This window comes from Calypte anna, chromosome 4A, assembly GCF_003957555.1.
Source record: "Calypte anna isolate BGI_N300 chromosome 4A, bCalAnn1_v1.p, whole genome shotgun sequence".
NCBI classification, from domain to species: domain Eukaryota; kingdom Metazoa; phylum Chordata; class Aves; order Apodiformes; family Trochilidae; genus Calypte; species Calypte anna.
This window is the reverse complement of record NC_044248.1, coordinates 27,826,157-27,840,967: the sequence shown is the minus strand read 5'-3', so window position 1 is coordinate 27,840,967 and position 14,811 is coordinate 27,826,157. Positions and strand designations below refer to the sequence as shown.

Below are 14,811 nucleotides of genomic sequence, written 5' to 3'. Positions count from 1 at the left end.
GGCCACCTCCAGATTTGAAGGGCTCTTGACTGTAGCTGAGGCTGCCTATTGTCCTCAGAGGCAAATTAATCTCTAGGAGGTGCCCTGTGCTTCAGTTCCCATACTTAAATCATTAACCTACAATGTGAACATTATGGGGAATAGAATATCATGGTTTGAATCTTCTACATAATTATTTTGGTAGTAGTTGAAGGAACAACCTTAAAATGTCATAATTTCTCCAAATATATATGCTGTAAGTGTAATAAAGTTATAGACTTAGCATGGAAAGTTAATATCTCATCAAGGCTACTGTTTGCTGTTTTCTACTCAGCCTTTGAATAGCATGCATTAAAGCAGTGCAGTTGTTTGGAAAATAATGTAAAACAATGAAATATGAGATTCATTCAGCAAATGGAAGTAAGTGTATTGCAGAAAAGATGATTGATTTTGGTTTTTTTTTATGTTTCCAAGTTGTGTTTTCAAGGTTATTTTACCTTATTGAAAGTGTCTTACCTTTTTTTCAAGGACTAAAGGACTCAAGATTGTTGTGCTGTGGGGATTTTTGATTTATTTTTTGTTGTTGTTGTTTCATTTTTGTTTTAAACTGCATTTTAAACAGAACGGACCAATTTTCCTGTCTGAATTTTCTTTTAGTTTGCTTTTAAAACCATGTGTTGTCACCTGTGTGCTTTTAAAGTGGTAATAAAATGCTGTCAGAATGTAGCAGTGTTTCACATCTGCTTTGCACCTGGTTCAGAACATATAAAACTTTACATAGTACACATCATTCCCTTGTTCTTCATTCTTGAACAGATTTTTTTTTTTAAATGGAAAATAAAACAAGTTAAATTTCTGTTTGTTGGTGGTTACCATATAAATCTTCACTTGTTTATACTTATAGTGGCACACCTTTTTAAGACAGGCCTTTGCTTATGTTAACATGAAAATTTATATACTTTTAAAAGAAATAAAATCCAGTCTGAAGTAAGCATAGTTTCTCAAATTTGTTTGTGGGTTTTTCTGGGGTTTTTTTGGTAACAAAATAAGCATTGTGTGGAAGTACACACAATCTTAACTGATGCTCCATCTTTTTGCCAATATCTAATATATGTGAAGATTGCCTGCTTTCACTGTGTGGTAACAAAACCAGAGCTATTAAAGATAGACATTTCTTTTATTAAAATCATAATTAATGTGCAGATTGAACAGCCAAGTATTTCATAAAATTTGGGGAATTTCATAAATTCAGATATTAAAATAGTAGGGTTCAGATTGCAGTACCGTTACTTCTGTTACTTTCAATTTTTTTAAACCTCTTGTAGGGATAGTATGGGAGGATTGCAATTACACTTCTTGTAGCATCTGCCTATCTACATACACCATCCCTGCAATGCTACTCACAGCATTATCTTTGGGAAGACAGCAGCTGGTTATTTTCTCCTTTCCTACAGAATATAAAAGTCTTGTGCCAGATTGGGGTACTGTACTTCTTTCTTTAAAATTATGATTTTGGCTAGTTCATGAATTTTCAGCTTTGGTGTCTGTCACCATTTTTGTATCAGTAATCTGTCTGTACTTATCTGTGCAGAAGTAAGAGGTTATTCAGGTTTTGAAGTGGAAAGGAAACAAAACAAGTTGGATTAACTGTATTTCACAAGTGAATATTGAATGAAAAGAACCCCTACCTAATACAGAAACCTCTCTGGAGGAGACGAGTAGAGGGAGATGAATTTGTTGAAAGCACAGAAGGGAAGGTGTTTGCTGAGAGCAGACATAGGTGGATGAGGCTTCAAGTATATTTTAATTTTTGTCCTTACCACCTTGCTAGTTTGCAAATCTGGGGGTGGTAGAGATGCCATCTCTGTGTCTACAGCCGAATATACTTCTTGTATTAAAAGAAGTTGAAAAAAAAGCATGATTCCACAGACCTCCTGTGTGTGTAGTTCTGGAGCAAAATATTATAATCTGTTTTGACTTTGGAGGGCAGCTTCTGAGCTATATTCAAGCCCATGGCTTGCAAAGATCTTAAACAAAATTCACATATTTCAGGAAATCTAAGTGAATTCACTCTACCACTGTTGCTGATAGACTAGAAATAGCGGGAAGGATACAGAAACCTCATTATTTTAGACTTTTTGTATGGCCATGCAATGTAAGACAATAAATTAATCAAAATAATCCTGAGTAAAGTGATTTATGTTTACTTTTTTTTGAATGTGTTTCGTCACATAACTGCATTGCCAACACAGCTCACTATTATTCATTCTTATATAAAAAATAAGTCAATGTTTGTTGAGCTGGATATGGTATTAAATAAACCCCCGCAAGCAATAGTTTCACTTTTCTTTTAACATCATATTTGAATGTAAAATCAGAATTTTTGCATCTAGAGTTAGTAACTAAAGTTTCACTTATCTGTATTGATTTTGTGTACTTTTTTTGTTTTTTTTCTCTTCTAAGTTTTTCATTAACTTGCCTTTAAAGAAATGCACCATTGCTTAGCACACAAGATTCAAATGCTTTTTTGTGTCTTTTAAAAAGTATTCCTTCAATGTCTGTTTTTATATTATTAGTGCTATTATTGCTGTATAGTACTTACAGAATTTATTGTCCTTTATCTTGGAAACTCTAGATTAGTTAAGATTGAGATCTTTCAGATCTTCTGATTTAAAATATTAGCTTATTTGTAAGAGTATGTCAGTGTATTCTGTGTCCTCACATAAAAAATCTAATTATAGTAAAATTTCAAATAAGACTTTTTTTTTTCATGTAGTGAGCTATTACATTAGGAGAGAGAGTGGTCAGCATAATACTACTGGTCTTCTACTCCTTTGACTTTACTCTTAGAAATATCTGCATTGATTTCAATGAAAAATAGAAATTCAGTGGCTCGGTACAAACACTTTGCCATATGCATGGGTTTCCTTACGATCAGTCTTATCAGACTTCTTATGCTGAATCTGTGACTTGAATGAAAGATTGGTCAGAAGGAGTATAAAAACCCATCAACATCGCTGAAAGTCAGTTCCAGCACAACTGTTCAGAGTGATTTTGTTTCACATTTTCTTAGTTTTAAATAATAATAATAATAATAAAATTGTCTATCCCTCCCTTTAGGCATGCCCAAATTTCTGAACTCAGAGCACCATGAAACATGAAAAACATTTGGGAAAGGTCTCAGTAGGGCAATTTGAAATTAACCCAGGCAAACTACGGTTTGTTTATCCTATATTGTTAGTATTGGGGGTTGTAATGATTATGAGGCTGCAGACTCATTGAATTTATATTTCTGAGTTAATATATACTTTGGAAAATAACTGGACTTAAAATTAAGTGTCATCTTATATCATTTATAAAATTTTTTCATTGCTTTAGTGTTGAATGTTTAATTTTTCTTCTCTAGCCCATGTTTTAATACGTTCTGCTTGCTCCAAAATAAAAAAATGTTTCCCATTGCATACATACTGGGAGGGTAAAAAAGGTAATTTTAAAAAAAATGTTCAAAGGAATTCACTGTAGCCTCTAGAAAAAAAATCAAAACCACTTTTGATTAATTTTCAGTGATGATGTTCTGCTGCGTTTGTGAGAAAAGAAATTAGTTTCATAGGACCTGCACAGATGGATCTGTTCACTATTTCAGTAATCCCTTCTGTTATTTTTGTATATATCTGTGTTTTAACAAAATGAACATAATTAAATCCTTGATTTAATAGTCTGGGCTTCTGCTGTTTAGATGGGAATGAATTGATCTGGTCCATGTCTGACAACTTGTGCAATCACTGAGGTTTTGGCTTGTTTTTGTTTGGGTTGCTTTTTGGTTTTGCTTGATTTGTTTTTGGGGTTTTTTTTTCCTTCTTTTATTCTGTACTTCAATATTGTACACTCAAAGAGTAATAATTAGAGTTATTACATTGTTAATAGAATGTTAAGATATTTTTGGCTTAATTTAGGAGTGAAAATAGTGATGTGTGGGAGAAGAGGGGTTGTGTGCAGGACAGAGCTGTCTCTAAGGTAGCTGTGATGGCTTCTTAGCAGCAGCCTACTGCTGGTAATGCAGCACCTACCAAGAGAGATTTTCATTTGGCAGGTTCAGGTTTGCCTTTTGAATAACAGAAGGCAAATCAACTGGAGCTCTTTTTTTACAGTCTACACCAAAGAGTCTGATAGCACCGTGGTGCCAGTTTTGAGGGTGCAGAAAAGAGGACAGAAGGTATATTTCTGTGAAATTTTCTGTAAATTTCCATACTGTGGAAACAGCTGTGCTGACAATTTCTCAGTGCAAGCCTATAGCTGTGTGCTCTACTGTAGACAGAAAGTGTGTTTTACAAGCAGACAGTGAGCTGTCAGGAATGTGGCTTTGGTTAGAAAGTGCTGACTGAATGGGCATCAGCCAGCTCCTAGGGAAGCACAGAGGGGGAGCATGTGTCTTGTACCCTCCCTGTTGTTGAGGGGAGGTTTTAAGGGTTGTTAATCCAGAGCATGCCACCAACAATGCAAAATTGGTAGAAAGCAGAATCTGTGTCTGACGTGATCCATGAAGCTGTTTGGACTATGTGAGATGGTGTGCCAAGCATGGGAAACATCTGAAGTTACACACAGACGGACCAAGGTCAATTAAGTCAGGTATGAAATATCAAAACCAACCGGAATAATGAGCGAATTGTGGATTGCCTTTCTGCAGGCACTTTGTGATACATAAAACTCCTTTCAGATAAAACAAACTTTTTCTAAAATGCAAGAGCTTGAGTTAGTCCGTAGCTGCACTTCTTTGGAAAGGCAATACTTATTTGTACAGAAGTATTTCATTAAATAAATAGTGTATTGAGTGGGATAAATTTGTACAAGTTTTTGATACTTATTACAGGTTTTTCCTGTTTTAAGTATGACAACAATTAATGCATTTTGGATAACTATAGATACGCTGTCACAGCATGTTTACTTTTTAAACAGAACCTTTTTCCCTGAAATTACTCAGTGTTTTAGACTGAGTCTTTAACTCTGCTCTATTGCTTGGAATCATCCTTGCATTATGAAGTAATTTTTAAATTGTCTTAACTGGACCACTGGGATTCTCTTTGCTGCAGTTCTGTATCACTGTTTAAGACCTCATCATTGGTGTGGCTGTCACCTGTTGGAGAGTGATCACTGGTAATAGTAACATGCTTTAATTTGAAGATGCAAATGCTGTCAGGGTAGAAAAATGAGTCAGTTCCTCAGCTGTGTAGATGGTAGCAGCACCATTGACTTCAACAGACCTGTGCTGTTAAACATCATGTGAGAGTTTGACTCAAAGCCTGAAAGCCTGACTAATGAACTCCTGTGACTCAGAAATATGACTTTTTTTTTTCTCTTACTGTAGCAGAAAGGTTGAAGTGTATTTAAACATATGATTAGCCTTTCTAAGTTTGATCATCTGACTAATTGGTGCTCCTGCTTATTTAGGGATGAGGGAAAATCATTGTGTTTTCTAATTAGGAACTAAGCTGAAGACTGTGTGCCTGTTTGAAATATGTAGTGTTTGAATTGGAAGGGGAGATTGGAGAGAAAAAGAAAGCCAGCTGAATGTAGAAAGGGATTTAGCCAGGAAGGAAACATAAGCATTGCTGGTCATTACTCCAAGATAACAAACAGGTTAAGAGTCTGTGCTTTTAATTCATGTGTTTTGCAGTGCTCCCATGTGAAGATTTGTACAGCTGGCATTTTACTTCTTTCAAATTTATTTTTCATTAGATTTCCTTTCCTGTGCCTGACAGCTCAGGGCCTTATCTTCTTTACTGAACCTGCCATTTGCTTCCCTGCCCTTGTCTTGTTTTACTAATAATTTCAGTGCTTCTGTGGCATTTTTCTGTATTACGGGAAACTGGGCAACATTTTTCCTCTTGTACTCAATCTCTTTTCCCATTGTTTTCTCTCTCTTCCTCCTCCTGCCCCTGAAACCACCATCTCCTCTGTAAGCTATAGTGATATTGAAAGTCCTGTCTCTGTCTCACTCCTGAATTCTTCTTGGTTAATTTCTTTGCTTCTGGTTACCAGTGTGTGCTCTGACCTTGTTACAGCTACCCTTCTGCTGTCTACCCTCTTCTCTCCAGGATGCTCTGGAAGTACAGGGAGGGGTATTTAGGGCTGCACAAAATAGGCACACGAGTAAATCTTAATGATGCTGTTCCCATACGAGCGGTCTGTGAATGCCCTGATCAGAAAAGCACGCTTGTCTCTGGCCTCTGCTGCCATTGTTTCTTGGGCTTGCCTTTTTGTTACATAAACCTGACTTTAATTTATGCTTTTTTAGAGCCACTTTTGCTCTGGATCCCTGTTTGCCATGCAGCTGACTTTTCTGCACTCTTTATGTCTCTCAGTTGATCAGATATATCTAATTTTACTAAAATTTGCTGTATTGAGGACTTTGTAAAGAATGTTGTTTTTTTCAGTTTGCTAGTAACTGAAAAAATAAGAATTGAAAAGAATTAAAAATAAATAGTGAATAGTTGTTTTCCCTCTTGTTCTCCTTATCACTAAGTAATTTTTAGATATTTTCAGACTTCTCTCCTGTTTTCTCTTAAGTCAACATCTTAACAAGCTGGAGTATCCCAGGCAATTTAAGCGTGCCATGTAGGAAGAAAAGTTTTGTACTTGTGATTATCCATTCGCAGCACTGCTAAAAGTTCTTAAGTTAGGAATAACCAAAATTTCATGAGCCTCTCAAAATGTGGACACACCGTAACTTACACAGCAGCAAAGTGATGTTCTTTAATTGACTTTCTGATGATTCCTGGCATTCTGGTTGCATTCTTGGCTATCTGATGAGTGCTGTCTTTAGTACATTATTTTTCCCTAGCGTGTTTGATTTGTAGTTCTGCTCAGTGATCTGGATGAAGAGAACATGTCTGTACTGACAGTTTCAGGTGGGCAGAAGTGCAAACCATGGAATCTGCTTAAAACACTGCAATTAATAAACAGGTGTAACAATTTAATTACACATATTGGCTAATACATTAGAGATTGCTGTTTAGCATATTTAGAAGACTGATTTATCAGGACAATTCTAAACTTGTAAACTAGACTTTAATAATCTAGACAATCACTAAACCCATGTTTCCTGCTAATAGTTTTTTCTACATTATTAATCTTTGTCACTGTCTATTCAAAGCAGTTGCTCCTTTAAATCCACAGTGTGTGTGTTATCAGTATACAGTACCATAGAGCTGATGCAGAGGAGATGACAAGTGCTGGTAACACAGACATCATTAGCATGAGTCAAGACAGCTTGAGGTTTTCCCACCTTCCTTTTCTGTTCTTCATCTTTTCCCAGCAGGTCTGGAAGCATTTTTCTTTCCACACTCGAAATAATAACCAGGTGCTTGTCAAAGGGAAATGCTGGGAGGAGCTAGATGGCTCAGAGAAGCACTCAGGAATTCAAATATAATTGATCTTGGGATCCTCATGACCTGACCTTACTCTTGGCAGCATGGATAGAAAGGACTCTCTTTTAAGGTGGGTACTTACAGAGCCCTGCTCTTTTAATGGTAGATTGTATGTATGAATTAATGCACAAAAAAATGCATGGAGAAGTTTTTTCTGTGTTGGGAACTGCAAATGTCAGCTCAGACAGCACTCATTCAAGACTAGCAGGCACTGGCTGTACAGTTGAAGGAGGCGAGTATTAGCATTCTCTGTGATAACAGCTGTCAACTCGGTAAAACTAAATTTTAGTTGAGGTTAAGTACCAAAAGGCAAAGACACATGCTATGGCTGATCTTCACTTACTGTAACTTCTCATGGTTTGTAATTTCAAGTGAATGGAGTAATTAAAATCTGCACTGGCTGAGAAAGTCTTTAGTTTTTAAAAGCACATCAACACAATTAGGTTTTGTAAATGTGGTATTTCAGCAGCCAGGAATAAGAATACTTTCACACAATCATAGAATTCATTGGGCTGGAAGGGACCTTTAAAGGTCATAAAGTCCAACCCCCCCTGATATGTGCAGGGACGTATTTAGCTAGATCAGGATTCTCAGAGCCCCGTCAAACCTGACCTTGAGTATCTCCAGAGATGGGGTCTCTACCACCTCTCCGGGCAACCTGTTCCACTGTTTCATTGCTCTCATAGTAAAGAACATCTTCCTAGTATCCACTTTAAATCTACATGTCATGGTTCAACACTGGCGTGGCAATTAAACCGAGTGACAGATTCTCTCTGCTAATCCCCCTCCCCTCCCTGATAAGGGAAGGAGAGAGAATAAGGGAGGGTATGGATCAGGCTGGTATGGATCAGGACCAGAGGCAGACGAATGGATGGAATCCTCCCAGGATGCCAAAGCAAACAGGGATAGGTGAAGAAAGGGAAGCAGGAAGGGGGTTGACCCTCATGATCCCTCTAATTTGTCCCACAAATATTTAATTTTAAAGGATTGTGAAGCTATTATCAATATGGATATGCAGCCATTTACAAAATCCTTCAATGCTTTCAAATGGGTATTGAGAGAGTTGACTTATGTGTAGAACTCATCTATATTCTGTTTATACTGTAAATCTTGTGTTTGGCCTTAAAATTGTTGTGGGGAGGGAGAGTTACGTGATTTCTACAAATATTGTTCTAATTGTCTGCATTTTTTCCTTTTAATCATGCCACACAAGCTCCTGAACATCTGTCCATTGCAGTTATAACTGTCTGCAAAATTGATAATGGAAAGTACACCTGAAAATTATATGAACAGGTTTTATACACATGATACCAATAAGCCACTAGAGCTGCTTTGCTTCTAATAATTTCATTGCATAAGTGAGGTGCTAGGGATTGAAATGACATCATATTATACAAAAATAGATAAATTGTTTTACATAGAGCCTAAGAATTTCTTCTCTAAAAGGAAGTACATCTCCTGGAGGTGACATCTGAATAAAAACACCTAGTCTCATTGGATGATTAAGTAATTGCAATCTACTAATGTGATTCAGCACAAAAAAAGATGTGTGACTGTAATTTTATGAGGGAAAGACTAAGGGAAGTGCTCAGACAACTCCACAAGTTGCTGGCATCACTGGATAACCAAAGGAAGGGGGAGATGGGCACACAGGAGAAAATTAAAAGATCCCCCTGTGTTTTGACAATCACACACAAAAAGCCCCCCCAAGCCAGAACAACCAAAAAACCTCTCAACAACAATGCACTTTCAGACATTCAGCACAATTGTAGAAAGATAGAAAGGAGGTAAAAATTGTGGAGAAATAGCTTGTCAGAGCAGTATTTAAGGAAAAAAGAATCCTTGAAGACTATGTTTGACCGTTTTATGAAGTAGACTGAGCAGTTTTTGAGTTAGTAGGCAGCTAGAGTCAGTGTCTTAGGGGTTCCCTTGCTCTCTCTACCCTACAAAACACTATATTGCATTGAAGGAATACTCAAAAAATACTCCAGAAAGTAGAGGCTAACATTTAAGGGCTAATCTGGTTAACATTAAAGATTTTAGCTGGACAACAGGATTATAAATAAAACAAAAACAAACAAACAAACAAACAAACAAAAAAACAAAAAAAGAAAAAAAGAAAAAAGAAAAAGAAAAAGAAAAAAAGTTGTGTGTTTAGAAGATTTTTCTAAATCATTTTTTTGGAACGTGGTACTGTAATGATGGATGCTTCAAATGCCTCAGCTTTGTGTAAGTTCAGGGTGTCAGCCCCTCACGCAGTTGTACTTTCTTTCATTTCTGATTTGGTTTTATTTAATTATGTTAGGTTTCTTTGAAACTCCCAAGCTACTCTGTTTGATAATATGGGCCTTTTATGCACAGGGGGATGTGGACTTTGCATAAATATTCAGAAAGGGAATTTTAATAAGCATATTTACTATTCGTGCCATGAACAATAATTTACAACCTAATACCAACCAGCTGTGTTTCAGGACACAATTAGCAAATTAGGTGTCAGCACTTACATATTTCAGTGATGGTTATGTACTTTTAAAGAAATCTTCTGAGCTTCTACGTGCTCTTTACATACCTAATTATTATATGAAATCTGCCTCCTGGTTTTTAAATCTACTCTGCCACTCTGACAGAAATACCTCATTAAAATATTTCCATTTCTATTAGATGAAAGGATACCTGGTATGAACTTCAGGTCTCTTATAGGGTGCTAGAAAGCCTCCGTATTGGGATGGTTCTGGTTTGTGTAGGAAGGGGAATTACAATTACAATTACAGCTGCAGTGTGCCCCCCCCAGAGAGGGGACCTTGGCTGAGAGGTGGGCACTGCAGGGGGCTGAGGCTCAGGCTCCTGAGGAGCCACCAGCGAATGCCCAGGTACTCCTTACAATAGCAGCAGGAGCTGCTCTGCCTCTGAAGTCTTCAGGGGTGGCCACCTTTCATCTTGCAGCTCAAGCAGAGCCTTCTTCATCCTAAATGTGTGGTTACTTATGGGCTCTAACAGTTGAAGTGTTTCTGTCCCCAGTGACAACAATATTGTCATTGACAGCAGCCTTAGACTTGCTGTGTCTGGTGGGAACAGGCACCATGCTAACAGTGTGGGGTAAGCAGGTGGTAGAGGCCAAAGTGTGGCAACTGACTGCAAAATCAAATGCCTGACAAAAGGACAAGATCCCAATACTAGTAGGTATGCTAGTGTACTGTCTAGCATGGTGAACTATTAGAAATGTGTAACCAAGGAACAATATATACAAAATGCAGTGTACAAGTAAGACATAAGATTGACATCCAACTTCTGCGAAGTGTCTTGCTATTGTCTAACACCAGTAATTAAGTTGTGGACCCTTTTGCCTGTAGGTGATGAGCTCAAATTCAGTACTGGTAACTGCTTGTTGGCTACTGGCTGTAGGAGCTGCTGGATCCAGTCCAGCTTGTAACAGACAAAAATTTGTTTCTGTAGAGAGAATTGCAGTCCCAGAGGTAGAGATGTTCAAAATCACTAAAAATTACTCAACTTTTTTTTTTAAGCCACTTTGTTCTATGTTCAATCATTTCCCCATCCTGGGTTATGGAAGAGAGAAAGGCTTATTTTTCATCATGACTAAGAACCAGTTCATATTACTTTGGGGATTCGGACTAATAATTTGCAAGCAAGAAGCTGGAGTGATCTGAAAGGTTCAGGAAAAGAGAGTACTTTCTCTTTATGAATTACTGAATATAAAAGACTGATCATTTCTTTTGTTTTTGTGGGGGACAGAACTCATCATCACAATGCCACCAACACCATAAATCAGGACACCCCAGTGATTTAAAAATATTCTGTCATAGCTTGTGGCAGTGGCCGATCAGCTCTGTTCTCTAGAGTGAAATAATCTGATGTAGTATTGAAACTGCCACTAAGAATTGCTAATGTATAATTTATCCTTGCAATTAAAAAGCATTTTTAACCAAGTGTCACAACACACTGACAAGTAAATTAGGCTGTGATTTACATTACAGTGCTTTGCAACTTGATTTAGTGTCACACTGGAGAAACTGACAAACAGCCCCAGTGGAGTAAGACAGTGCTTTCAGTAAAGAATGAATTCATTTCCCATGTGTTAGCAAGGATTGAAAGATAGCTGCTGCCTGGTACTGAAACAATGATTCATAATTTTGATTTGTTTTCTGAAATGTTAAACAATACAGTAGCAAAACTTTCTAGACAGAAAAAATACTTGGGTCAGACACAGAGATTGATAACTTAATGTTTTTATAAAATAAAACTTACTTTAGTACCTTAAATTTTGGGGGTTCTTTTGGGTTTTTTTGCTTTTGATGTTGTAGTGGTATGAAAGGAAGATGAATCTGGTTATTTTACATTTTCCGTAGTCATTGTCAAAAAACGGGAGCTTTGGAATAGCAGAATGTGAAAGCCATAAAGAAGTCAGGTTAAATGTTACTAAACGAAGCTCACCAAAGGTAATTCAGGTGAAACACGATTACCATTGTAGTTAGAAAAAAACACAGTTCCTTAAATGTCATCAATAATATAAAATATTCACCATGTTAATATTTCAGGATATCATTCACTGTTGGTTTTGAATGCTTGCATTTTTTCTTGTCTTACCTACTTTCCAATAAGTACTGTAACGCTACAGAAAATAAGTGTGAAGCTGTAATGCTGGTGAAATTTTTGTTGAGGGGGAAAGGAGGAAAAAATTCCCATACCATGAGCTAAATGAGCTATTCATTCTTCTTATTAATTATAGTTACCTGTTTCTAGGGAAACTATACTAGTAGTAATAAAGTGATATTTACTAGTTTGTTCCATCTGTACTTTCTCTCCTCCACTAGCTGGAAGTAGCTGGATGAACTTCTGGGTGTCCTGGTGATGTGAGTCATGTTCTTTCAGTCCATGACTTGGTAGTTGCAGTCACCCAGACATGGTTAAGCAAAGATTATTCCTGCAGTGAGAAAGAACTTGTGTTACTCTGGGATATTCATAATGCAAATTCAATTGATGATTAATTATCTATACTTATGTGGAGTCATTCATCAGTCAAACAGTTTCTGGTAGTGCAAGATCTTCAGGAAAGCATCTGTGCAAGTGAATGATGTTCAGTCGTTCACTGACTTAACGGCTCAGTTCTTCATTGCAGTTTAGCTGTATGTGGCTGAAAGATACAGGTATTCACAGTCCTTAAAATCAGCAAAAACTCTTTTGTAATAGTTCTTGTTGGAAACATAGAAGAAAAATATATTATGATTTAACTGTGTCTACTTTTTTTTTTAATCTTGCATGGCAAGAAGGTATCATTTGGAAAGAACTGGTATTGTAGGAAGAATTGCGTATGTTTGTATGTAGGGTGCTAAGCATTTGTGGAGGCCTTGGAGGTTTATAAGTAATCGTTTATACAAGGCAGTATGTCTTGCTGTAGAAGATAATAGCATCACTATGATTATGTATAACCAAATCTTTGCTAAGACCATATGACCCTAGTATATCTTAATTGTTTGCCAGAATATATAAAAATTAGAGATATTATGAAGTATATATAGTGTCAGTAAGTTGGTAATGTACTTACCTGAGAAAAAGAAAAGCCAAATTATGCATCATAGCCAAAATGTTGCATAATAAAATTTGGAAAGGTGTGTCCTGATCGATGCTACTGGAGGAGATACTGAAAAGTGTGTGGGTATTTTAAGATGAGACTAAATGAAGTTTGTGTCTTTTTATTGTCTCTGTTTATGTCTGCTATGTGAATTATATTCTGTCATATTGAAGTAAATTTCCTGAAAACAAAGCAGGTACGTATTTTGGTTGTTTAATTTTCTGCAGGTAATCTTGATTTCACTTCATGATGGATACAAACATACCCTGTGGTATAGGGATTTTTCTTCTAAGCTCCCTTTAGATCCTCTTCAAGAAAGACAATAAAAAAATGACAACAAATCAATGTCATCCAAACACTTGCATACAAGTTAAAAAAGATGACAGTAATTCCACATTCTAAGCTCATTAACTGTCTTTCACAGTAAAAAGTCACAAAGTATATTCATACACAAATACACATCATCAGCTATAAACCAGTAAGTATAAGTGTGAGCTCTGCAAGGCTGTGATGTGCTTACTTTAAGGTCATGAGGTCTTCAGGGCCTGCAAGAAAATAACAGTTTTTTCACAGTTTAAAAAAGCTAATTTCCCCACCATTTTTTCAAGTGTGAGTCTGAGCAAATTATATCAGTTTTGAGAAAAAGTATAACTCTTTATAACAAGAAGTGATTTGGCACCCCCTGACTTTGGCTCAAGTGCCAGCTATTGTTACAAAAATAAAAAGAATTAATAGGTTTGGTGTCCAATGGTATCTCCAAGATTTTTTTTTTCTTCATGAGGGGTTACTCGTGCTGTAATTCTTCAGTTATAGCTTTAGTACCTTAATAAAATATTGTCAAAGATTCTGAAACAAATTGATTCCCCCCCCTCCTTAATTCACTTCTAAATACAAATTCATAGCCGTGATTTACAAAAGACCCTGTGAGACAGATGTTTTCCGTGCTAGAAAAAATTATGGCAGCACAAAGGCAATATGATGTTTCTGGTAAAGCTCAGGTCTACGTAGCACCTTGGTTGGTTTCTTGATCTCCCAGGCTGATGGCTTGAATACTTTGCATGCATAAGGCAAGGTGTATCTTGGTGTGCTCTACAAGAACACTGCAAGCCAGAAATGGAAACCTTCTTTCCTTCCTGAGGAAATTCCCTTCTCTTCCTGCTCCTTTGATCACTGAAGTCAGTAACTGGACTGACTTCACAGATGGAGGTTCAGTCATCTTTGTTTGGTCTTGCCTGGGCAAAAATCAGTGATAAGGCTGGAGCAAGACATGTTGATATTGATCTGTCTTTATTAGAAGAGGTAAGCACTCAGTCATAGTGAGGAAAACACTTCCATGACTTGTCCAACCAGAGCAACATTAATTTTCTGCACATTTTGCAGAACATCTTTGGATGTTGATGATCTAATATATTGAAAAAATACTTAACATACACAGAACAGTGCTGCGTCTTTAGTACCTTTTTTTCTGGGCAAGAGCCAGTTCAAGTAATAGAGGTATAAATTCAGATATATGGTCAGCTTTGTAAAGACAGAATTTCATACTGAGCAACTGGGTGGACCATTGCCTGTTCTTTCCCGATTTTGCTACTGGAAAGATGTGGTTTGTATTAAGAAAAAAAGTAGGTAGGTCCTTCTTTCAAAAGCTACAAAAAACTGTTGACACCATAGGAGCCAATTTCATATTGCTTATTTTTATAGATGTCATTTGAAATGTAGCCAGACTTTTGTATTTTCTGGGGTTAAATTAATGTGATAGGGTTATTTGGACTGCATTGTCCTCTGTGACTTGCACTCGATTTGTGCCCTCCTTTATTTCTCTTC

The 14,811-nt window shown here is 36.8% G+C and overlaps 1 protein-coding gene across 1 annotated transcript in view; it reads left to right on the top strand.

Moving 5' to 3' along the window:
• The window catches only part of GALNTL6 (polypeptide N-acetylgalactosaminyltransferase like 6), a 451,137-nt gene that overhangs the window by 25,707 nt on the left and 410,619 nt on the right, over positions 1-14,811 (top strand). The window lies entirely within an intron of this gene.